This window comes from Muscardinus avellanarius (assembly GCF_963383645.1).
Source record: "Muscardinus avellanarius genome assembly, chromosome: 2".
NCBI classification, from domain to species: Eukaryota; Metazoa; Chordata; class Mammalia; order Rodentia; family Gliridae; genus Muscardinus; species Muscardinus avellanarius.
The window spans coordinates 143362134-143383184 of record NC_137787.1 but is presented as its reverse complement, the minus strand read 5'-3'; the positions used below and the strand labels follow the sequence as shown (position 1 = coordinate 143383184).

At 40.1% G+C, this 21051-nt stretch overlaps 1 pseudogene across 1 annotated transcript; it reads right to left on the bottom strand.

Moving 5' to 3' along the window:
* Window positions 1-3540: 3540 nt before the first annotated feature.
* On the bottom strand, window positions 3541-4007 carry LOC308259085 (uncharacterized protein C9orf85 homolog; annotated as a pseudogene). The gene has a single exon. The product of its transcript is annotated as an uncharacterized protein C9orf85 homolog (transcript).
* Between the last annotated feature and the right edge of the window lie 17044 nt (window positions 4008-21051).

Sequence of the window (21051 nt, the reverse complement as noted above, 5' to 3'; positions counted from 1 at the left end):
CCCCCCAGAAGGACGGGGCCTGGCTGCAGGACCCTGGGCCCCCGGGTCAGGGTCGAGGGAGCATGCCTGGACCCCATAAGGACCAGGCCAGGCTGCAGGGCCCTGGGTCCTGGGGCAGGGATCAAGCGGGGCACATTTGGTCCCCGGAAGGGCTGGGCCGGGCTGCAGGGCCCTGGACCCCCGGGTGGGGGTCGAGTGGGGCACACATGCTCCCCAGAAGGATATGGGCAGGCCAGAAGGCCCTGGGCCCACGGGCAGGGGTCAAGCGGTGCATGCCTGTCCCTGGAAGGTTCGGAGGTCCGGGCCACAAAGATGTGGGCCCCAGGGCGGGGGTCAAGCGGAGCACACCTGCCCCCCAGAAGGACAGGGACAGGCCACAAGGCTCTGGGCCCTGGGCGGAGGTCGAGTGGGGCACACCTGCCCCCTGGAAGGTCCGGAGGTCCAGGCCACAAGGCACTGGGCTCCAGGTAGGGGGGCGGGCAGCCCAGCCTACCCCTGGGAAGGCATGGTGTCGGGCAGGAGGCTGGGCCCAAGTTCCGGGGGGCCTAGTGCCAAACAGGAGACCTAACCGTGGGTACAGAGGAACCCAGCTCTGCTGTGCTACACCAGGCCATGATATGCTTAGAACAGCAGAATCTGCTCTGCATGGTGAGACTGTTGAATTCCAGTTTGGGAAGCAAGGAAAGAAAAAAAAATTCATTGCTACTCAGTGCCTGACAGCCACAACTTCCTCAAACCACACATACTGTCTTCTCTTATTAAAAAAAAAAAAAGGAAAAGAAAAAAGAAAAGAAAAATATTGGAGAGGGGTCAAGATGGCTGCAGTGGCAGCCAGTATACTGGAGATACAGACAAAACATATCCAACTGAACTGGAACTTTTGGAAAAAATCCCCACGAAAGAGGACTGCTTCTCCTCTATATCCTTAAGAATCCTGGACATCACCTGTTAGGAGAGAGTTTAGTGGAGACCTAGGAGGAAGGTGGTGTGGGCAGCAGTAGAAGCTTGTATTTGGGAGAGGCAGAGATCGGATCCAACCCACCCTGAAGAAATTACCCCAAAGGTGGAATGCTACCATCGCGCATGCTTAGGAACACTGGACAACATGCAGTGTGGGAAAATAGCTTGGGAAAGATTTGAAATGGTGGAGGCAGCGACAATGGCAGCAGCCAGTACTCAGAGGAGGCAGAGTTCTGATGCAATACACCTGGAACTTTTGAAGAAATAACCCAAGAGATAGAATGCCACCACCACGCACCCTCAGGAAAGTAGGAAACCTGCTGAGTGAAGAGGGTGCTTGAATCAGAGCCTGCTGAGGGGTGAGGCTGGTGACAGGGACAGCAAAGTAGGGATTGGAGCCTACCATGAGGCAAGGCCAGTGCTGGGGCATCTGAGATGGGGAATAGAGCCTGCCCAGGGGTTAGGCCGGTGCTGGGGCCAGCGAGGCCGGGATTGGAGTCTGCCATGAGGCAAGGCTGGTTCTGGGGCCTCCGAAGCAAGAATCGGAGCCTGCCAAGGGGAAAGGCCAAGGCAAGGGCCAGCAAGGCTGGGATCGGAGCCTGCCATGAGGCAAGGCCTGTACTGGGGCCTCCGAGGCCAGGATAGGAGCCTGCTGAGGGGTTAGGTTGGTGCCAGGGTTAGCGAGGCCAGGTTCGGAGCCTGCCACGAGGCAAGGCCAGTGCTGGGGTCTCTGAGGCTGGGATCGGAGCCTACCAAGGGGAAAGGCCAGTGCCAGGGCCAGCGAGCCTGGAATTGTAGCCTGCCGTGAGGCAAGGCCAGTGCTGGGGCCTCCGAGGTCAGGATAGGAGCCTGCTGAGGTGTTAGGCTGGTACCAGAGTCAGCTAGGCTAGGATCAGAGCCTGCCATGAGGTAAGGCCACTACTGAGGCCTCCGAGGCCGGGATTGGAGCCTACCGAGGAGTTAGGCCAGTGCCAGAGTCAGCGAGGCCAGGATCAGAGCCTGCCTTGCCTCATGGCAGAGCCTGCCGAGTGGTTAGGCCAGTGAGGCCAGGATCAGAGCCTGAAGCGAGACAAGGCTGGTACTGGGGTCTCTGAGGCCAGGAACAGAGACTACCAAGGGGAAAGGCTGGGGCCAGGGCCAGTGAGCCCAGGATCGGAGCCTGCCACAATGCAAGGCCGGTACTGGGGCCTCCAAGGCTGGGATCAGAGCCCACAAAGAGGAAAGGCCAGTGCCAGGGCCAGCAAGGCTGGGATTGGAGCATGCCACAAGGCAAGGCAGGTACTGGGGCCTCCGAGGCCAACATAGGAGCCTGCCGAGGGGTAAGGCCGGTTCCAGAGCCAGCAAAGCCAGGATCGGAGCCTGCCGTGATGCAAGGCTGGTGCTGGGGCTTTCGAGGTCTGAATCGGAGCCTGCCAAAGGGTTAGGCTGGTGCCGGGGTCAGTGAGGCCAGAATCGGAGCCTGCCATGAGGTAAGGCTGGTGCTGGGGGCCTGGATTGGAGCCTGCCGAGGGGTAAGGATGGTGCCGGGGCCAGCGAGGCTGGGATCGGAGCCTTCCATGAGGCAAGGCCGGTGCTGGGGCTTCTGAGGCCTGGATCAGAGCCTGCTGATGGGTTAGGCTGGTTCCAGGGCCAGCAAGGCCAGGATCGAAGCCTGCCATGAGGAAAGGCCAGTACTGGGGCCTCCGAGGCTGGGATCGGAGCCTACTGAGGAGAAAGGCTGGGGCCGGGGCCAGCGAGCCCCGGATCGGAGCCTGCCATGATACATAGATGCTCCTGAGGCCTTCAAGGCCAGGATAGGAGCCTGCCGAGGGGTTAGACCGGTGCCAGGCCAGTGAGCCCAGGATTAGAGCCTGCTGTGAGGCAAGGCCGGTGCTGGGGCCTTCGAGGCCAGGATAGGAGCCTGCCAAGGGGTTAGGCTGGTGCCAGGGTCAGCCAGGCCAGTATCGGAGCCTGCCATGAGGAAAGGCCAGTGCTTGGGCCTCTGAGGCTGGGATCGGAGCCAGCCGAGGGGTTTAGCTGGTGTGGGGGCCAGCAATGCCAATAACGGGGCCTCCCATGAGGCAAGGTTGGTGCTGGAGCCAGCAAGGTCGGGATCAGAGTCCCCCAGGTGGCCAGGCCTCTACTGGGGATGTCAAGAGTGGGATCGGAACTTGCAATGCATCATGCACAGAGAAATATCACAGAAATTAAAAACCAGATGCTTCCCCTAACTAGCAAAATCCAGGAGGAAAGGGGTAACAGGAGGAGGTCGAGTTGCAGAAAGGGCCCTATAGCGAAGCAATTAAGGTGACCAGTCAAAGGGGATGGGATGGGGGAGGATGGAACCTCTTTAAAACTCAGGAGGTATGTAAACAAATGTATCAAAGGTAATCACCAATCAAGCATGGGATCGAGGGAGGGGGAGGGAATGGGATGGGGATTGGATGAGGGCAAATTGGATGATGTGTGCTTGTATATCCTCTCAAATCTTGTATTCCAATGTCATGTATGATTACAATGCACCAATAATAAAATAAATAAATAAATAAATAATAAAAAAAAGAATTTGACATTCTCCAACTGTCTTCTAATACAGTCCCATCAGTCTACTTGACTATCATCTGTGTCATCTATGTCAATATCAAAATCTAAGGCATCATCACTTTCTTCTTTGCTTTTGCAGCTTCTTCTATAGCTGGAACTTTTATTACTGTCAGTATTTTCTGTTTCTGCTGGTTCTTTGTTAAATGGAATAACAATATCTTCTTTCCACATTTAGCACAAACTTTAAGTTCACAGGCACATGGTCTACACATTATGTAGTAAGAATCCTTCACTGTCTTTTGTACACATTTAACACATTTTTTAGGTTTGGATAATGGTTTGTATTTGCTGTATTTTACACATCATTCTAGAACTTCTTTGCAGTGCTGACATACTCCATCATGAAGTTTTGCATTAATTTTCTTGGTCTGAGCACTCTTATCAAACTTGTCATTTTTGAAGCTAAATGTGTTCTGGTGCTTCTGAGGTCTGGAACAAGCCATGTTGCCTTTTGGAGGGCTCATCCCTGAAATCACAAGCACCTCACCTGGGATACTGCTAAAAAGTTGTGGGGAAGACCCCAAAACTTCCCCCACCAGGCAAATGCTTCCGTCAGTGACCCGGAAGGAACTTCTCCATAAATTTTTTAAGAGTACAATAAGTGAAAGGTGGCAAGAAAAGAAGCTAGAAGGCCCGTAAGAGAGTAGAAAAGGACCCTGCCTGCCTCCAATGGCTGTAGCCTGCTGTGAGGCAAGGCCAGTGCTGGGGACTCTGAGGCCTGGATCGAAGCCTGCCAAGGGGTTAGGCCAATGCCGGGGTAGGTGCTATCTTGCCTCTCCAGGCCCAAATATCAGACTCACAGGAAAAGAACTAGTGACTTGAAATAAAGTAAGTGGCTACAGTTCATGAAAATTGTAAATCCTCAGTTCCTCCTTCATAAATTGGCTTAGAGCAGTGGCAACTAAGCTTACCACATCCTCCAGAGATCCAGAGCAGCGCTCAACAATACCATAAATGAACCCACTGACCCAGCACAGTGCCCCCAGGGACTCACACAACCATAATAAACCTGTTGGGTCTTAGACTTTGCAGTTCAGTCTGGCAAAAGTGGGAGTGGAGTCTGCTGTTGGACATAGCAGAGGCTTGGAGAGACTCGGGCTCTGCATCAGTGGAGAGTGTGGAGGGAGACTTATGCTTAACACTAGATGCAGCTCCATTGATACCAGCCATCTGCATAGACTGAGTCTCAGAGAACCAAGCTTGCAGCACTAGGTGTTTGTTTGCACAGAAAGTGACTGCAGAGGTCAAGTCTGCTGAGTATTCACAGATTTGTAAGGTTGCATGATTTTGTTGTTTTGTATATGTATGTTTGTTTGTTTGCTCTCTTCCCTACCCCTTTTATAAGCTTCTTCTCTGGTACATACCTATTCTCTTCTCTCCATCCCTTTTTTATTCTTTCTTCTCTTTTTTCTACTTTGTCTTGTATTAAGTTTACTTCATGCCAATAAATACATTGGTTACTAAAATACTACTACATATTCACTATCTCTAATCTCTACTATACACTACCTTACCAAAGTCATTCTATTTGATTCTATCTGTGGCTTTATCCTAGTCTTGCATTTATGACTTCACTTCCCTCCTCACTCAACCTTCACCATTGAATACAATGCAACTTGCCCTTGGATATACCAGCTAACACCTAGAGACCGAGAGAAATCTATCAAAAGCAACAGATACAAACTCCTAAAATTGTGAGAAGGAGTAATAATAAGGAAGCAATTAGCTCCCCCAACCCCACAAAAGAGAACCTTACAACAAAGAACTGGAGAGATTGTCAGAAGGACAAATCAGAAATTTAACATTAGAAATGATACAGGATTTTCAAAAAAAATTTAGAGAGAGCCTGAAAGAAATGAAAGAAGCAATCACTGAAGTGAAGGCATCAATACAAACTATAAAAAAATAGATTAGAACACATGGAGAATAGAACCTCACTCTTAGAAGATAATCACTCCAAAAATGAGTGCATAATTTAGAAAAAACAGTTCAACAGCATAAATTAGACATTGAAGAGATATGGGTCCATCTTAAAAGAGCTAATCTAAGAATAACAGGCATAGGAGAAGAAATCTATTTCATAAAATGGAAAGAAACAAGACTCTCCCAAATACATTTTATGAAGTTAATATCACATTAATATCAAAACCAAATAAAGACAGCACAAGAAAAAAAAAACTACAGGACTCTATCATTAACTTAGACACAAAACTGCTAAACAAAATATGAGCAACACACATTCAAAACCACGTCAAGAAAATCATACACCATGACCTAGTGAGGTTCATCCCTGAAATAAAAGGCTGATTCAACAAAAGAAAATCAATCCATGTAATTCATCACATAAACAGAACCAAGACAAATAACACATGATCACTTAAAAACATGCTGAAAAAGCATTTGACAAAATCCAACACACATTTATGTTAGAAGCACTGCAGAAAATCAGAAAAGAAGGAACATACCTCAATATTATAAAGGAAATCTACAATAGGCCCACAGCCAAGATATATTAAATGGGGAAAAATTGAGAATTCCCCCTAAAAACAGGAATAAGACCACTTCTTTTCAATATAGTACTTAAGACTCTAGCCAGAGCAATAAGGCAAAAAAGGAAATCAAAGGAGTACAAATAAAAAAAAAAAAACACTAAAACTTTCACTATTTGCAGATGACATTATACTATACTTAGAAGACCCAGCAAACTCAACCAAAAGGCTTATAAAACTGATCAACAAATTCAGCATGGTGTCTGGATACAAAATCAATCTTAAAAAAAAATCAGAAGCTTTTCTGTATAGAAACCATAAATCCACTGAAAAAGAAATCCAGAAAACAGTTCCACTCAGATATCCCACAAAAACATAAAATACTTAAGAATAAACTTAACCAAAGAGGAAAAAGACCCCTACAAGAAAAATTATAAAACATTGAAAAAAATCAAAGAAGACCTTAGAAGATGGAAAGATCTTTCATGTTCATGTATAAGCAGAATAAATATCATCAAAATGTCCATACTTCCAAAAGTGATCTGCAGATTCAATGCAATAACCTTTAAATTACCAAGGTCATTCCTTACAAACAGTAAAATCAGTCCTTAAATTCATTTGGAACAACAGCAACAACAACAAAAAAACCCCAGAATGGCCAAAGTAGTTCTCAGCAACAAAAAACATGCAGGGGGAATCACAATATCTGACTTTAAACTATACTACAAAACTACAAAGCCATTGTAATAAAAACAGCATGGTACTGGCACAAGGACAGATATGTAGACCAATGGAGCAGAATAGAAGACTCAGAAACAAACCCACACACTTACAGCCAAATTATTTTTGACAAAGGGGCCAAAAACATACACTGGAAAAAGATTGCCTGTTCAACAAATGGTGTTGGCAAAACTGGTTAACAATTTGCAGAAAAAGAGAAATAAACCACACTTTCTCACAAGAGTCCATTCAAGATGGATCAAAGACTTGGAAATTAGAGAAGAGACCTTGAAGCTCCTTGAAGAGAGCATAGGTCCAACACTGCAACACATAAGCACAGGTAAAAAACTTTCTCAACAAAACCTCAAAGGGCCAAAAAACTAAAAGGTGAATCAATGCATGGGTTTGCATGAAACTAAAAAGCTTCTGTACAGCAATGGAAACTATCAAGAACCTCAACAGTAGCTGTGTGTGGTTATATTATGCTTGTAATCCCAGTATTTGAGTGCTGAGACAGGAGGATTGTGGTTTGAGGACAGCCTCAGCTACTTAGTGAGGCCCTTTGCAACTCAATGAGAGCCTGTTTCAAAATAAAGAATATATAAAGAGGCTGACACTGGAGGATTGCAGTTCACGGACAGCCTCAGCTACTTAGTGAGGCCCTCCACACCTTAGTGAGACCCTGTTTCAAATAAAGAATTAAAAAATAGGACAGGGGTTATAGCTTGGAGGTAGAATGCCCCTGGGTTCTATCTCCAGACCTGCAAATATATATATAATAGGGCTGTGGGTGTAGCTCTAAGGTAGAATGCCAGTGGTTTCCATCACCAGTACCTCAAAAAATTAAATAAATAAATAACCTGAACAGAGAGCCAACAGAATGGGAGAAAATATTCCTTCAATAGAGGATTAATATCTAGAATATACAGAGAAATCAAGAAACTCACCACTAAGAAAACAAATAACCCAATAAAAAAATGAGTAAGTGGACTAAATAAACACTTCACAAAAGAAGAAATTCAAATGGCCAATAAATCTATGAAAAAATGTTTGACATCATTAGCAATCAGAGAAATGCAAATCAAAACTGCCCTGAGATTTCAACTAACTCCAACTACAATGGCAATCATTCAAAACTTAAACAACAACAAATGCTGGCAAGGGTATGAAGAAGTGGGAACTCTAATACATTGTTGGTGGGATTGCAAATTAGTGCAACCACTTTGGAAAACAGTATGCAAAACCCTCAGAAGAATGGAAATGAACTTACCATTTGATCTAGCAATTCTGAGCATTTACCCAAAAGAATAGAAACTAAACTACCAAATGAATACATGTGTATCTATGTTCATAGCCATGTAATTCACCATTGCCAAACTATGGAACCAGCCAAGATGTCCATTCAGATGAATGGATTACAAAACTGTGGGATATGTACACAATGGAATTTTGCTTAGCCATAAAGAAGAATACAATTATGTCATTTACAGGGAAATGGGTAGAACTGAGAAGATTATGCTAGGTGAGATTAGTCAGTCACAAAAAAATAAGAAAGCGAATGCTTTCCTTAATATGTGGAGACCAGAAGATCTAGGGAAAAAATGGATCATAGGAGGGACTCTAGATAAAGGAGAAACTATAGATGAGCAAATAAGGTGACCTAACTGAAGAGGATGTGAGGGGGAACAGGGAAATTTCCTAATGTACATGATGATGTACATTAACAAACATATCAAAGTAAATCACTAAGCCAAACATGAGAAGGAAGGAGGGGGAAGGAATGCGGTGGGAATTGGGAAAGAGCTAATTGGGTGATGTGTGCACATATGCCTCTAACCTCTTGTACTCCATTAAGATGTATGACTACAATGTAACAATAAAAAATTTTAAAGAAATTAAAATTAAAAAATGTACATGGTACATGGTAAAAGTAAAAGGCTAAAATTATGCTCTTTAAGGGTTTTTTGCTGTTGCTTTATAAAAATGGTTGCATTTGGGGAATGGAATTATTAAACTTGATGTCTTCAAGTGTAAAAAAAAGTCTCATATTTATGAAGTTCAAAAGCCACCGATCTCATGTTATATCAGCTTTAAAATTAGTAGCCTGATTGTGTGGGTGTCTTTTTTTCCTCTAGCATAAATATAATTAAAGGAGAGAAAGTGGTACAGGGTGATAGAGTTCACATTAGCCCAAGACACCCAGCTTTAAATTGATTATTATATACTTCACTGAAATATATCCCCCTCGGTAAAAAGATGTTTTCCAAACATTATCCTAATTCTGTTACTTTGAGAAAATACTATCAAGCTTTAAAATGAATACATTAATATGATTTTCCTAATAGTTCTATATATTTCTGTACAATATAAATAATATTCAGCTGCCTGATCACATTGCTTTTTTGGCAAAATGGGAACAGCACTAATGAACTTACAGGAAAAAATAGTGACTATATCTTATAACAACTTAGAGAGAGTAGCCCATTTTATAACAACCTGGCAGTTTAATTTTTCTTTCTTCTTTTCCTTCTTTCTTTCTTTTTCCTATTTGGTACTTCAAATTCAACGCAGAGGTGTTCTCTCTCAGAGCTACCCTTCCATCCTCCACCCACTCTGTGTTTTTGAAACAAAGTCTCCCTTAGTTGCTGAGGGTCTTACTAGTTGCTGAGGTTGGTGGCAAGCCACCATGCCTGGCTTGAAAGCTTGTTAACTCTTTCCTACCCATTACTTTCATACTCATAATTTAACAGAAATCAGCTACACAGTTGGGCCCCTTCTTAAGTGAGAGCTACCTCCTGGTTATACATGTCATCCCTTCAGGTTTCAATATTTAGGTTCCCTTGGTCGACAGGCACCTAGAGAGTATTTTCAAACCCAAACCAACATTGATGATTTTCTATGTGCATTTGTTTTTAAATTTTAAATACTTAAAAAATTTTAAATACTTAAGATATTTAGACAAATGCAAAATAAATGCAACAAATATATATATATATGTATGTATATATATATATATATATTCCATTGATATCCCAACACTTTGTTATGTCTGTTTCATATCATTCCACTGATGTTACGTACATATTTGAAGTTACCAATTTCAATCTCAATATTATGTATGGGGAAGAGGAGTGAGGAGGCCGCTTGGGGAAGGTCACCCAGTGCTGTGTACCCATATGTCCCTATCACTGTGAACTACATTATGCTGTGAGACTATAATGCACCCATAAAAGTATACACATACACACGCACACACACACACACAAACACATACACATACAGAAATATACTACAGATGGTATTATTAAAAGGCATTGATATTTATATGCTGACAAAACAATTAATGTATCTATTCTCCTCTCAGTAAAACATAGAAACATCCTAGGTATTCACTAATGTAAAAAATGCCACCATAGCCGGGCGTGGTGGCGCACGCTTGTAATCCCCGCGCTTGGGAGGCAGAGACAGGAGGATCACGCAGGTTCGAAGCCAGCCGTGTGTGCTGGATTAGGAGACCCTGTTTTCAAATTAAAAAAATGTAAAAATAGGTCTAGGAGTGTAGCCCGGAGGTAGAAGGGCTTCCAAGAACCCCAGTACCACCAAAAAAAAAAAAAAAGCCACCATAAATATTATTCTATCTGTCTCCCTGGCCACATGTACCTGAATGTTACTAGGATATATTTCTGCAAGTAGAATTGCTAGGTTTTGCAACATAAGCATACATTATCAAACTGCTCTTCAACAAACAATTGCAATTTCCTTCCATTAGAAAGATGTGATAGTTTTTATTCTGCACATTCCATCCCATATTTAGGAATGTCAGACCAACTTTTTCACAGTTTACTAGTATGAAATGATATCATATTGTAGTTTTAACTTACATTCTCTCATTGATAGTGAAATGATATTTTTTTCTTGCATGTATTGGCCATACATGTTTCTTTCTCCATAAACGTGCTGCCATTTATGTAAAATTTATGGTCAATCTACTATATAATTTCAGGGGAAACATGGTACATTCCTGTTCCAAGGGCTGTGTTTTAGAGTTGGGAAACATTGCACGTTATATTAAATATTTCATGTTAAATATTTCACGCTAATATTAAAAGATGGTTCCTATGCCAACAAACACTGTATTCATTCAGTCTTTACTGCAAGGAAATACCTGAGTTAGGCTAACTTTATAAAGAAAAGAGGCTTATTCTGGATCAGTTTTGGAGGCTGAAATTCCAAATAGCAAAGCATGAGCTTGAGTGGTACATGAGAGAGTGAGCAATCACAAGGTCAGAACAGGAAGCCAGAGAGCCACTGGAGTCTCACAATCCCTCTCAGGGCACACACCCCTATTTGACCTAATGACCTCCCAGTAGGCTGCACCTCTTAAAGATCCTGTCTCTCAACATTGTGTGAGGACCAACATTCTACCACGTAAAAATTTGGGAGACAAACAACATCTAAATTATAGCATTCAACATCCAGGTTACAAATTGAAAGAAGCATGAAGTGAAATAGACAAAATAAAAATGCTATTTATATATGACTATTTAAAAACAATAGCTTTCCATGAATCTCTACCCCAAAGACCTCTATTTAGACCTCATTGGTCAGATTATGCCACATGGGCACCCACCGTAGTGAATACTTGGTACACATTACTTGCTATATCTACTGCATGGAAGATACTAATAGAGAGAGAAAAGTAAGACATGGCTCCTTTTCCGTGAACTCCATCTCAACTCTTCTATTACTTTTTTTAATTTTCCCATTTTGGCACTGGGAACTGAACTCAGGGGCATTCTAATTCTGAGATACACCCCCAGTGCTTTTTATTTTTGTTTATTTTTATTTTTAAATTAAGCTCACTAAATTGATGAGGCAGGCCTTAAACCTGTGATCCTCCTGTTTCAGCCTCCCAAGTACTATGGTTATAGTTATTTACCACCATGTCAGGCTTTAATATTAATCTTTTAAGTGCATTAGCAAATTCTGAGCCATTGCTTCTGGTGAAACACAGAATTAGGTTGCTGTAAGATTCTAGTCACATATCACCTTATTTTCTGTGTATTTGCATACAAACACCTTATTTAATATATGTTGTTGATTTATTAACATTGGGCTTATGGCCAACAGCATATTACTCATGTCTGAAAAAAAGTTTATATAATATACATGTTTTCTCTGTGAGGCACATCTTCAGTTTCTTGTATGTAGGAACAATCACAACTCCTCACTATCCTTTGGGGGCATGTTAAATAGCAAATTCAATCACAAGGACAATTAAGAATTAATGCCATTAAGCAGAAACTGAAAAGAACACACATTTACAATATAAAAGCTAAAATAAGACTTGTTCAACTTCCACCAGGAATGTATTTGTTGGGAGAAGTGAATTGTTCACCCCTCTACCCATGTCCATGGATGAGCTAGAAGCTGGGTGAGTTGTAGTAAATAGAATTGACAAGGACAGAACCTGAAAATAATGAAGAGCAACTGAATTTCTAAAAGTGAAATTTATGGATCTTTAGATATAAATAATTTTATAGATCCTATCTCTGCTGAATACCTAAGATTTATATTATTCACATCATTAGTAACAGAAACCAAACAAAAATGGAATATAAATTTCATCTAGCTGGGCGTGGTGGCACATGCTTTTAATCCCAGCATCTGGGAGGCTGAGACGGGAGTATTGCGGTTCAAGGATAGCCTCAGCTACTTAGTGAAGCCCTTTGCAATTCAGTGAGACTCAGCTTCAAAATAAAGAATAAAAAATAGAGTTGGAGTTGTAGCTTGGAGGTAGAATGCCCCTGGGTTCCATCCCCAGTACCACACACACACACAAAAAAAATGCATCTAAGAACCAAACCATGGAAAGGAATATGATGCTTAGATCCAGAAACCAAATTTGCCAGATCCATTTCTTGATTCTCCTTTCTTTGAGAGCTCCATTTTCTCAAGTCAATTTTATGGCATATGGCCAGGAACATGGCTATACTCAGCTCTGGACTCACATCCTATCACCACATATTTTATAGAGAAAGCAAGATTTTCTAACTCAAATTTTAGAAATGTAAGGAAATAACCTGGGTATTCTTGGCCCTTATTTTCACCTGGGGCTTACGGACACAGAACATACTGCCAAAGGCTCAGAAGCTTAGTCAGGACCCCTCAGAGATGCTTTCTCAATGTGTTCATTGCCACATCAGTCACACGTTCCTTTTCTAGTAGACTCTACGTTCCTTGTTTGTAGAAACCATTTGTAGTAATTGTTATGGATAATTTCCCCTGAAGAGCTCATGTACAATGTTCAGAGTTGATATCATCAAATCATAGAGCTTATAATCTCATCAGCAGATAAATCCATCAGGATGGCTTACTGGGTGGTAACCTAGGCAAGTGGAGTGTGGTTAGAGAAGGTGTGTCCCTGGAGGTGTGATCTTAGGGATTGTGCTTTTGTCTTTGAATCCCCTTGCTTATACTCCGCTTCTGGCTGCCATGATGTGAGGATCAGAGCCTATGTGTGCTCTCTCTCAGCTTTTCGCCACCATGCTCTGAGTTCCACAGACCCCAGCTTCACAAGTACTGAACCCAAAATCTCCAAGGAAAATGTGAGCAACCAAGTCTTCCTCCAAATTAAGTGGTCAGTCATTTTGAATTATACCAGTGAGAATGTTGACCAAGACACTCATCAATATTCTCACCATCCAACAAGAAGCCCAGTGTTGGTGCCTGATGCTTATTAAATAAATTATTCCACACTATATTCCAGAGGGATGCTCTGTAAATGTTTACTATAGCTCTGCCAACAATAAGTCATATCACTTTAACCCAAATTTTTTAGATATTTACAAAGAATGCTTTTAATGAGAAAAGAAATAAACTCTTAACATATAAGTACTAGTAAGTACTTCCTCAATAAGACTCCCCAAAGCTCAAAAAAGTGAGGATTAATAAATAGGATGGCATTAAATAAAAAAAAAACTGTGCAGAAAATCATCAAGTGTCTGAAGAAAGATCTTACAGAATGGTAGATCTTTGTGAGCTACTCCTCTAATAAAGGATTAACATCTAGAATATACAAAGAACTTAAACAATATTTTATTAAAAATAGAAAATAGAAAATTGGCCCAAATAGACACTTTTGAAGAGAAGAAATACAAATGGACAGGCTGGCATGGTGGTGCATGCTTGTAGTCCTTGTACTTGGGAGGCTAAGACAGCAGAATCACAGGTTCAGCCTTCTCAAGTGGCAAGACCATTGGCAACCTAGCATGACCGTTTCAAAATACAAAAGTAGAAAGGGCTGGTAATAGAAATGGCTCAAAGTTAGGTCTCTAGTTTCAATCCCAAGAATGCCACAAAAATAAAAAAAGGAAGACAGGCAGGCAGGCAAATGGACAATAAATATATGAAAAGGTGTTCATTATCATTAGCAATCAGAAAGATACAAGTCAAACTACACTGAGATAACATCTAACTTCAGTTAGAACAGCAATTATCAAGAACACAAACTATAATAAGTGGTAGTAAAAATATGAAGAAATAGAAGCTTTTATAATACTAATGGTGGGATCACAAATTAGTGCAGCCCAATGAAGATACCTCAAAAACTTGGGATGGTACCATCATACGATCCAGCTATACCACTCATCAGGATCATTCCAAAGAAAATGAAGCGGAAGAGAGAAGGAAACACACCAAGTGCTGTGTGCATGTATGTTTTCATCACTCAAACTCATTATGATGTATAATTACGATGCATCATTAACAGTATATTTTAAAAGTTAAACATCCCACAAGGAAGTTAAAAATACAGATTTCAGGAATATATTCTTATTCTTAAGGTTATAGAACTCATTTGGAAACAGTCCTTTAAAAACTTAAAATTTGGCACAATTATGTGCAAGAAAGAAACAAACAACCCAGCATAGCATCAGTTGGATTCTCAGCTTTTTCAGTTAATTAAGAAACTGTCCAGGCTGGGCATAGTGGCACAGTTCAAGGACAGCCTCAGCTACTTAGTGAGGCCCTTTGCAACTCATTGAGACCCCGTTTCAAAATATAGAATAAAAAATAGGACCGGGGGTGTCCCTCAGAGGTAGAATGTCTCTGGGTTCCATTCCCAGTACCAAAAAAGTCTTTATTTTATTTTTTTGGTGGTACTGGGGGTGGAACCCAGGGGCTTTTTTCTACCTCCAGGCTATACTCCCAGACCTATTTTATATTTTATTTGGAAACAGGGTGTCACTAAGTTGCTGAGAGCTTCACTTAAGTAACTGAGGCTGGCTTCGAACCTGTGCAATTCTCCTGTCTCAGCCTCCCAAGAGCTGGGATTACAAGCGTGCGCTACCACGCCCGGCTCAAAAAAGTCTTTAAAAAGTAATAAATAAAAATAAAAAAGGAAACTGTTCAAAGCCTTTAAGTCAACGTAAAGCTTTCCTGTTAAGTGGGCTTCCTATTTTGGAAACATTGTTTATGCAGTTAACTCTTGGGTTTGTTGAGTCTATCTGTAGTCAATTAAATTAAACTGCCTTTGAAACCATCAAGCTCAGAATCCAATTCCCCTCTCCAGCTACTCATTTATACACATCCAGGGAAAACAGACTATTAATGATAAATACGATTCCTGCTTCATAGAGATAATCATGAAATGTATTACAAACCAACTATTAATTGCTTTCATGTTATCACTGCTTCCCACATTAGAGAATAATTAAAAATTATTACATTTATATAGCATTTCATAACTTCTAAAATACTTCCAGATAGTATCACACTGTTTTTATTGTCAAAGAGAACTCAGTTATTGTATTTTTTTATTTGATACATTTTAAGGCCATGGAACTAAGTTGCTACTGTAAGGAGAAGAATCTTTAAACTTACCAAAATACACCTTCCAAGGGCATTTAAAAGAACATTGTGCAGCTGAAATTATTAGCTTTATACAACACCAAATATTCTTACATATCATGACAGTAAGTCATTGTTTTGACAGCCAATCCTCTGGTCTTCGTTTAAAGAGAACAGAATTCCCTGGGAAGTTTCCACTTGAAAGGTGGTAAGAACAGTCATTGTGTGATGGAGTGAAAAGGGCGTAAGGTTTGAGTTGGAGGAATGGATGATTCCTGTTCAGACTCTCACTCTTGTCAGCTGGGAGACCTTGACCAAGGTGCTCAACTTTCTTGGGCATATTTTTTTTTCTTTTTATAACTGAGCAGAAACCTCCATTTCAAAGGGTTCTTGTAAAAAATATGAGAATATATGTAAGAAATGCTACAAAATTTTAAACCATTATTTAAAATCATATGACACTGTTGTATTTATGTACCCAACTAAAGATTCTACTAAACAGTCTGTGTCTTAACTGTTTCTGTATGGATTCCATACATATATAATTCTATATATCCTTTATAATGTTCATATATATATATATATATATATATATATATATATATGACTTTATATGGTACATATGGTATTTATATGGATTTCACACACACACACACACATATATATATCCTTAATAAGTGCTTACTTTATTTATAAATAAAATTTAAATTTATTTTAAAATATAAAATAAATATTTTATTTATTTATTTATTTATTAGTGGTACTGGAGTTCCTGGAAGCACTTCTACTACCTCTGGCTATACTCCCAGACCTATTTTTTTTTATAATTTTTTTCTTATTTGAAAACAGGGTCTTTTTTTTTTTTTTGGTGGTACTGGGGATGGAACCCTTCTAACTCTGGGCTACACTCCCAGAACTTTTTTTATATTTTCTATTTGGAAACAGGGTCTCTTAAACCAGCGTGACTGGCTTTGAACCTGCACAATCCTCCTGTCTCTGCCTCCCAAGAGCAGGGATTACAAGCGTGCACCACCATGCCTGGTTAAATGCTTATTTTAAATGATTGTGTAAAAGCAGAGGCCATTATTTAGACAAATGAGAAACCATATTTTCTCAGTATTTCAGATTTAGCTATTAATAAGGCAAATAAAAATTTTTGAAGAAGAAAGAGAAGCTAATTGTGTGTGTGTGTTGCTAAGGATTGAACCCAGGGGCATTCTACTTCCAAGATACACACCCCAGCCGATTTGTTTTTCTTTATTTTGAAACTGGGTCTCATCAAGTCGCAGAGGGCTTCACAGAGTAGCTGAAGCTGGCCACAAACCTGTGATTCTCCTGTCTCAGCCTTTCAAGTACTTGTTTTACAAGTGTGTACCACTTTAGCTGAGAAGCTAAAATTTTACAAACATATCCCAAGCACTATTCTTGGTCTTTGCAGAATTACCATAATGTGTTTATTCCTACTAAATAAGATTTGTTGCCACTTTTACAAAGAAATGAAAGCTCTGAAATCTAATGAATTTGTATATCTCACTCAGCTAGTGTGTAGTTCAGATTTTTCTCTCTCGGACACTCTTGTTCTTTGTAAAACAGCCTTTTTCTGAAAACACCAATTTCCTTGGATCTATTACTTAATCTTGATTAAATAAAAGAAACCACTTTCTCTTTGGCCCAAATAGATGCCCATCCTGTCATCTGTCATTATGAATGTAATCACCATAGTTAGTTTGAAGTTTATAGAACAGTGTATATCAAATTGTATCCCATGGAAAAACAGTCCCACGAAGTGTTCCACCAATAAAAGTCACATATTTCTCCATAGAAATCACTGCATACTCTTAGAAGATGAGATTCTGGGAAGTTCTAAACCAAAGTAATTTGTTAAATTTTCTATAACCCAAAGTGTCCTTTAAACATTAAATATTAAATTTTCTTTCTTTTTTTTTTTTTGCGGGTCTGGGGATGGAACCCAGGGGCATTTGACCTCCGAGCTACACCCCATGCCCTATTTTTTATTTTTTATTCTTTATTTTGAAACCGGGTCTCAGGACCTAAGTAGCTGAGGCTGCCCGCGAACCACCGATCCTCCAGGTCTCAGCCTCCTGAATGCTGGGATTATAAGCGTGCACCACCACGACCGGCTTAAATTATTTTTCTTACCAAATACTACAGATTAAGATCCAGAAATATAGGATTCAATATTGACAAATATTGCTTTAAGGCATTCTGGGAGTATATATGCTTTAATGAGATAAAATGAGACCATTATAGAAGCCATAAACCCAGGTCACTCTGTGATAGTATGTTTCACTAAACCCAGTTGTGTCCTCTTTGGTAACAAATAAGCCAGAGCTCAATGATACAGTATTAAGTATTTTCTAACACATCAGGGAGAAATGTCCTGGGCCACAAGAAGCCTTGGTCCTCTGAGTGGGGAGGGTTGTTAAAGTTGAGTGGAAAACAAGTTGTTCTTGAGGACAAATGTACGTTTTTCATGAATTCAAGAAAACATTTTGTAAAAAAATTTTAAAAGTGTGATTCTACTATTGGTTACCTTGAGGTTACCGTTCAGTTATAAAGTAATATATACTTGTGGAATTCCAGAATGCTCATAAATCTACATTTATTAATTCTGAAATTACAAATAGAAAGGGGAAACCCTCTCTATTAGGAACTTCGACCCCAAGCAACCTTCCCTTATTAGGGGGAACTGTGCTTATCCAATTCTGCCTGAGCCTGAGGGGAGAGCACAATATTAGGCTTCATTCAAGCTGTTTATTTTCCAAACATTCTTCAGTGTAGCTTTACTAGTCATGAGGCTAATATTCCAGTTGTCAAATATGACACTCAGACAGGTAGAAAAGAGATACTATTAACTTAAACCTAAAAACCTTATTCTCAAGTTTCTTTTACCCTATCCCTTAGTATTTTTTCTGAGGCCTGTAATGCCCAAATTCTAGGAAATCTGCAAATCTTCAAGTTATTGTAAATTCACTCACAATCCCAAAGTTACTATAAATTCACTCACTTATAAAAATTTACTTATGTAATTGACTAACACATGTATTTTATTTGTGTGTGTGGTACTGGGGATGGAACCCAGGGGCATTCTACCTCTGAGCTACATACACCCCCAGCCCTATTTTTTATTTTTTATTTTTTATTTTTTATTTTGAAACAGGGTCTCACTGAATTGCAAAGAGCCTCACTAAGTAGCTGAGACTGTCCAGGAACTGTGATCCTCAGGTCTCAGCCTCCTGAATGCTGGGATTACAAGTGTGTGCCAACACGTCCAGCTTACATGTATTTTTAAAAATAGATTAAACAAAAGATTCAATATTTTAAGAAACCTATAATGTAAGGCATATGCCAAACATCTATTCATCAGATAATAAAGCAACATCAGAGATCCTGAGTACAACCAAACCACCTTAAACCATCTTGTGATCACGAGACAGTTGTCACCCTCACATACCTTCTTTTGCACATCGCTCACAAATTTTCTTTAAAACAGAGCCTGAGACCACAAAAGCACTTCTCATTTTTAAGATAGCCCACATTCTTCTTGGAGAATCTGTGTCTTCTACTTTTTTTTTCAGTGCTGAGGATCAACTTCAGAACTTCTTGCATGCTAGGCAAGTGCTTACCACTGAACTATATCCCCGGACATTCACCTTTTACTTTCTTTTATTTATTTTTTTATTGATGCATTGTAGTCATACATCTTTTTTATTTTTATTTTTTCTGGTACTGGGGATGGAACCCAGGGACACTGTACCTCTGAGCTACATCTCAAGCCCTATTTTTTTTTTTTGGCTATTTTTATTTTTTGAAACAGGGTTTCACTGTGTTGCAAAGGGCCTTGCTAAGTAGCTGAAGCTGTTCACGAACTGTGATCCTCCAGTCCCTACCTCCCAAATGCTGGAATTATAAGATTGGGCCACCATGCCCAGCCACCTTTTACTTTCTAATAAAGGTCTTCCTTTTTGTTAAATTGACACATCCTTAAATTCTTTATCTGATGTGTTAGGAGCCTGGAAGGTCCAAATAGAGGCCTTCTCTGTCTCTGAAAAGAACTCCTTATAGTCCTTACAGTGACCAATTCAAAATTCTAAACCTCATCCCAGATCTGTTAACTCATAATAACTGGATGATGTTCACAAATTCACATTTTAAGAAAGCCTTTGGTGGTATTTACACACTCTAAAATGTTATAATACTGATGTCAATGCAACTATGAAAACTGTAAAAGAGTCTACTTCTTTATCCATTTCTACTTTTACTTTGAGAACTGATTAACTGAAAGTTTAAAAGCTCAATGTTCCTATATAGAAGGCTGGAAAACCTTTTCAATAGAAATTTGAAGCAGCATATTCATTAACAGAAAAGGAGCAGGTTGATTTGACTCTGGAGAAGCAGATCCTCCCTCTGGGTTCCTCTTTATTACAACTGTGGGCAGGTTAGGTCTTGTCTTTGTGAGACCTGCATCCTCCCACTCAGTTTTCATTATGAGACCCCAAGTGTCCCTGGTCAAGTTCAACAGGGATCCTGCCCTTGAAAACTAAAGTGACTTCATAAGCATATAGTACTTCCACTTTTTAGAAATAAGTTTGTGGCATTACAAAAACATTTTCAAAGTAAAAGAAAACACAAAGCCATGCAAAGGGAACTCTAACAGACTCCAGAGATTTTCTTCTTTTGTTCATGTATTCTAAGAACTCAGGATGCAACTGCATTGTCTGAAGGTTCGTTGCCAATTTGTAAGTGTATTAAGTTTTGGTCTTAAGGGCTTTCAAAATTCCTCCAAATATCAACAAAATGTGTTTTCTTTTAAGCTAAAAGTTTAAAATTCTATTTAACTTGCCACTACTAATTCTAATAGAAAAGGATTCTTACACAAAAGTCCAAAACTAACACTGATAACCTATATGCAAGGTTTTTAGCCTGAATTTAAAATACAGATGTCATAAAGCATTTTGATGCTTTAGAGGAAGTTTAGTGTTCTGAGCACTTTGATGATCTAAATGCAGATCTGTGCTTTTTTGGAGATGTTAGGAATTGCTAAGATTACACTATGCAAAAATAAATCAGTGAAACAGCATTTGGGGAGTGATTTCATTTCAGTATGAGAGCCTTTATCTTATTATTTGTAAAACATCTTGAAGAATAGCTATTTCGGTATTACTACCGACATACTATTTAATAACACCTGACTCCTCAGTTCTTCCACTCTCTATCATTAAATAACAGGAAAAGATACATTTTGACTTTCAAACATCTCACAAGTCCTTCTGCAATGGTATTTTAGGAATTCAGTAATACCCTAACCTATGAACCACATCTCTTTTAATAATCTTTCAATGTTAAGCCTTATGGACAAAATAACTAGAAGACAGGGTTTATATTTCATGTATTAAATTATCTGTAGTGCACTATGGGATACAAAATG